At 39.5% G+C, this 5,000-nt stretch overlaps 1 protein-coding gene and 1 long non-coding RNA gene across 3 annotated transcripts in view; one reads left to right on the forward strand and one right to left on the reverse strand.

Annotated features, from left to right (window-relative positions):
- The window catches only part of LOC136834884 (uncharacterized), a 411,316-nt gene extending 409,223 nt beyond the window's left edge, over positions 1-2,093 (reverse strand). For both annotated transcript variants that reach the window (XR_010851906.1, XR_010851907.1), the window contains exon 1: positions 648-2,093. This is a non-coding gene — a long non-coding RNA (uncharacterized lncRNA). The remainder of the gene's footprint in view (positions 1-647) is intronic.
- The window catches only part of LOC136834883 (zwei Ig domain protein zig-8-like), a 66,903-nt gene that overhangs the window by 47,833 nt on the left and 14,070 nt on the right, over positions 1-5,000 (forward strand). The gene's annotated exons all lie outside the window — the stretch shown is intronic.

Below are 5,000 nucleotides of genomic sequence, written 5' to 3' on the forward strand. Positions count from 1 at the left end.
TATATATTACTTTAAACCAGAGGACAGAGAGAGAGAGAGAGAGAGAGAGAGAGAGAGAGAGAGAGAGAGAGAGAGAGAGAGAGAGAGAATGTGATGTGTAGGAATTACAAAAAAAAAATACAGGAACACTGAAAATTCTCATATATTAATTTCAACCAAAGGGGAGAGAGAGAGAGAGAGAGAGAGAGAGAGAGAGAGAGAGAGAGAGAGAGAGAGAGAGAGAGAGAATAACTAAGGAATTGCTATATATTTGGGATTCTATTGATGACTGACGAAGGCGTTGATCGTGCTATGTTTGTTAAAAGAGTGACAAAGAGAGAGAGAGAGAGAGAGAGAGAGAGAGAGAGAGAGAGAGAGAGAGACTGAAGAACGCGTGAGAGACTAGTTATTGACTAGCTAACATAAACATCTGCCGTTACAGCGCGTATGGATTTAGCAGTTAATGACTATTATAAGGTATGTTTGTTAAAGGAGAGAGAGAGAGAGAGAGAGAGAGAGAGAGAGAGAGAGAGAGAGAGAGAGAGAGAGAGAGCACAGGAGCGCGTAAGAAACCGGCTAACTGGCTGGCTAACATAAACATGTACCGTTACCATAAGTATGGTTTTCAGAAATACCAAGTAAAAAAAAATAACATAATATTGACTTACCTTTCCATAGCCTTGAAAGACTTTCCAAACCACCCTTGATGTATCATTAATGGCTTCTTGTCATATATTAGTTGCAGTATACCCCAAGTAGGCCCATTCACAATTTATCCTTGGCACATACTTAGCTACAGAATTGGATGGCAAAGAGCACTCTCTACTCGTTTTCTTAATACCCAAACAGACACTCGACCACTCTGCTCTGTCAACCATCAATATTTGTTTTACACAAGTTGTTCGATGGCTAATTTACTTCGTACATACATGGGGGCTGTGTCATTAGGCCTATAGGGAAACCGGCGCTTGGGACCAAGTCTTTCAATTCACCCACTAGGCCTAAATCACACTCCGTTCAACCATAGACAACGTAATATTCCCCCCAGTCATTCGTCATATTTGTTTTACACAAGTTGTTCTATGGATAATTTACATCATAAATGTATTGGCTACGTCATTAGGCCTATAGGGAAACCGTGGCATGGGTCGAAGGCTTTCAATACGGGCACTTGGCCTAAAGTCATACTGCACTTTAGATTCACCCACTGACAATGTAATTTCCACGGTCATATTTGTTTTACATAAGTCGTTCGTTAGCTAATTTACACCGTCAATACATGGGGCTGTGTCACTGGCCCTACAGGGAAACCGAGGCTTGGACCAAGGTCTTGCAATTCACGCACTAGGCCTAAGACATATTCCATCTCACATTCAACTGCAAACTGTATTTTCCGCGTCACTCGTTATATTTGTTTTGCACAAGTCGTTCGACAACAAATTTATATTATAAATACACTGGTTGCGTCAGTAGGCCTATAGGGAAACAGCATTTAGGGGCGAAGTCTTTCAATTCACGCACTAGGCCTAAGTCATACTCCATTTTGCATTCAACCAAAGAAAAAGTATGTTTCCCCAACCGTATTTGTTTTACACAGGTCGTTCGATGGCTAATTTATATCGTCAATACACGAGGCTGCATCATTAGGCCTATTAAGAAACAGAGACTTGAAAACCGTCTTGCAGTTCATGCCTAGGCCTATACTCAGCCCTGCTATATTAAACCACAATGCAGGCCTGTTTTTTTTTCCATAATGCTTTTGGTACGCAGCCTTAACTTTCTAAGTAACGTTTCTTTTTATCCAAAACATATAAATATTCCACATTCGTCAGTTAAAGCCAATTACGTCTCTTGATATAAAGCGAAATTGTTTCCCTTGACGTAAACGTGTCGTCTCAGTAAGATTCACACTTTTATGCCGGCTTTATTTGTTTTTGTACCGTTATCTCGGCTGCCTAAAGCACTTCCTACTTATTGTAAGTAACTTATTCTCTTGTTTACAAAACACATAATATGTTTTAAGAAAAACACGGTCTCTTTGGGGGAAAAAATGGGGGGGTGGAGTTTGGTACCGGAGCGACACATCTTCACTCACTAAAAAAACTCGAGTCACTGAGGGAGGATCCCCAAGGCGGTCGCTTACATTATCAGACCAGACCAGCATCTAGTTCGTGAAGTGATAGATGTTATCGTGCGATATACTAAAATAATTACAGCACTTTATCACCTCGTTTAATCATTATCAGAATATGTTGTGTTATTACTGTTAAATTAATCATTACCGCAACAACATAGCGACAGTTTTTTGGAAACACGCTTATCAGAATATGACTTTCGTTTCCCCGCCATCCTCAGTAGCAGCCCTCATTCACTAGGCAATCGAAGTTATCGTACAATGCACAAAAAATCATTATGTTCCCTTTCCACCTCTTTTATTATCATAAGAATATGTTATTTTTTACAGGCAAATTAAACATTACTGCAACAATACCGAAAGTTTTTGAAAATCGTTCAGCAAAATACGATTTTCGTTTTCCCGCCATTCTCGGCGTCTTGTGAACCAACAGAGACCAGGCGAAAAGGTTAAGCAATCTAATGTCATTTTTTTTTTTATTCTAGGGCTTTTGGATGATCGTTAGGGAGAAGTAATAAACAAAGCCTACTTTAATAAAGCAATTTTGACCTATATGGAGGGAAATTTGTTCTTAAAGGAAGGACAGAATAATTAAAATAATGGTTGAATCGATAAGCATAGGTCTAGCGTTGTATGGCCAAGATTCTTTTCCTTGTGGTTACTCTTCTTCAAGTTCATATAGCCTTTGACATGGTGACTCTATATCTTCTTTAAGAGGCGCGTATCCTATAACCTTCCGTAAATGAGAGAGAGAGAGAGAGAGAGAGAAATGAGTTATGTAACCTCGACGCAGAAACAGCGTTGGAGAAATTTAAAAGGATGAAAGACACGAAATTATCCACTCCAAATACGAGTGTGATTCCTTCCCCCTTCCCCTCTCCTCTCTCTCTCTCTCTCTCTCTCTCTCTCTCTCTCTCAAGTTCCTGAGAATGATATTATGCATGAGAGATGTCAAGAGAGGGAGGGAGCCAGGTGCATCCTCGCCATTATATACGAGATTATCCTTGAAGCCTTGTTACGCGTTCCAGCGGGTCCCTATCGGAGTTCCGGGCAATAAGGGCGCCTGAGGCGATGTTTGCAGATTATGTATGCTAGCTTGATATGTAGTTTGATTTCTTTAATTGTTTATTTTTTATTTTAATTAACTGTGGATGTGTTAATATATGGTTTAAAAGAAATAGGCTTTTTTACTTTAGTAATAATAATAATAATAATAATAATAATAATAATAATAATAATAATAATAATAATAATAATAACTATTTATCGGTCAATTTTACCGGGACCAGGAGTATACAATTTCTATACGTTTTCATGTAATGAACAGAAGGCAAACGTGATAGCAGTAAATGTAATGAGAGAGAGAGAGAGAGAGAGAGAGAGAGAGAGAGAGAGAGAGAGAGAGAGAGAGAGAGAGAGAGAGAAAGAGAGAGAGAGAGAGAGAGAGAGAGAGAGAGATCTCGTCGTTCTATGAACATTCACGCTTGGTTTCGCTTGACACAAAGCAAAAAAAAAAACTCACACAAACATAAACTCTTGGGAACAAAAAAATAAATACACACAGACGTGAAAAATAAAAACGTTTAAATTAAGCTGGGAAAAACTGTCCTTTAGAAGCGTGGAGGCAGAAATGTTCTCACTCTTCAATTATTCCACCGGATGGAGATTGTTTCAGCTTAGTTTACCTCAAGAGTCGTTTCTTTTAGTTTTCTGTACAAGAAAACTACTGTGCCGGCTTTGTCTGTCCGTCCGCGCTTTATTCTGTCCGCACTTGTTCTGTCCACACTTTTTCTGTCCGCACTTTTTCTGTCCAAACTCTTTTCTGTCCGCACTTTTTCTGTCCAAACTCTTTTCTGTCCGCACCTTTCTGTCAAACTTTTCTGTTCTGTTTTTCCGCACTTTTTCTGTCCAAACTCTTTTCTTTCTGTCCGCACTTTTTCTGTCCAAACTCTTTCTGTCACTTTTTCTTTCCGCACTTTTTCCAAACTTTTTCTGTCACTTTTTTTCTGTTTCAAACTCTTTTCTGTCTGCACTTTTTCTTTCCGCACCTTTTCTGTCCAAACTCTTTTCTGTCCGCACTTTTTCTGTCCAAACTCTTTTCTGTCCGCACTTTTTCTGTCCAAACTCTTTTCTGTCCGCACTTTTTCTGTCCAAACTCTTTTCTGTCCGCGCTTTTTCTTTCCGCACTTTTTCTGTCCAAACTCTTTTCTGTCCGTGCTTTTTCTTTCCGCACTTTTTCTGTCCAAACTCTTTTCTGTCTGCACTTTTTCTTTCCGCACTTTTTCTGTCCAAACTCTTTTCTGTCCGCACTTCTTCTGTCCGCCCTCAGATCTTAAAAACCACTGAGGCTAGAGGGCTGCAAATTGGTATGTTAATCATCCACCACCTTAAATCATCAAATATACAAAATTGCAGCCCTCTAGCCTCCGTAGTTTTTAAAAATTTTATGTAAGGTTAAATTTAGCCATAACTGCGCTTCTGGCAAAGATATAGGACATGCCACAACCTGGCCGTGGCTGAAAGTTTCATGGGCCGCGGCTCATTCAGCATTATACCGAGACCACCGAGAGATAGATCTATTTTCGGTGGCCTTGTTTTAATATGCTGTAGCGGCTGCATTTTGTACCAGTTTATACTACTATGGCGCTGTCTTAGTTTGGTAGGCGTTTTATCTTGGCTGCAACTAAAATATGCTAAATAGTTCGCCCAGTGCAGTTGTGGGGTATTTTAATCTCCAAATGTTTAAGCGGCTCTCTCTCTCTCTCTCTCTCTCTCTCTCTCTCTCTCTCTCTCTCTCTCTCTCTCTCTTTATTTTGTTTCATCATATTTATTCATTTACTTATCACTTTTCATCATAACTTCTCTCTCTCTCTCTCTCTCTCTCTCT

This window comes from Macrobrachium rosenbergii, chromosome 54 (assembly GCF_040412425.1).
Source record: "Macrobrachium rosenbergii isolate ZJJX-2024 chromosome 54, ASM4041242v1, whole genome shotgun sequence".
Classification (NCBI taxonomy): Eukaryota; Metazoa; Arthropoda; class Malacostraca; order Decapoda; family Palaemonidae; genus Macrobrachium; species Macrobrachium rosenbergii.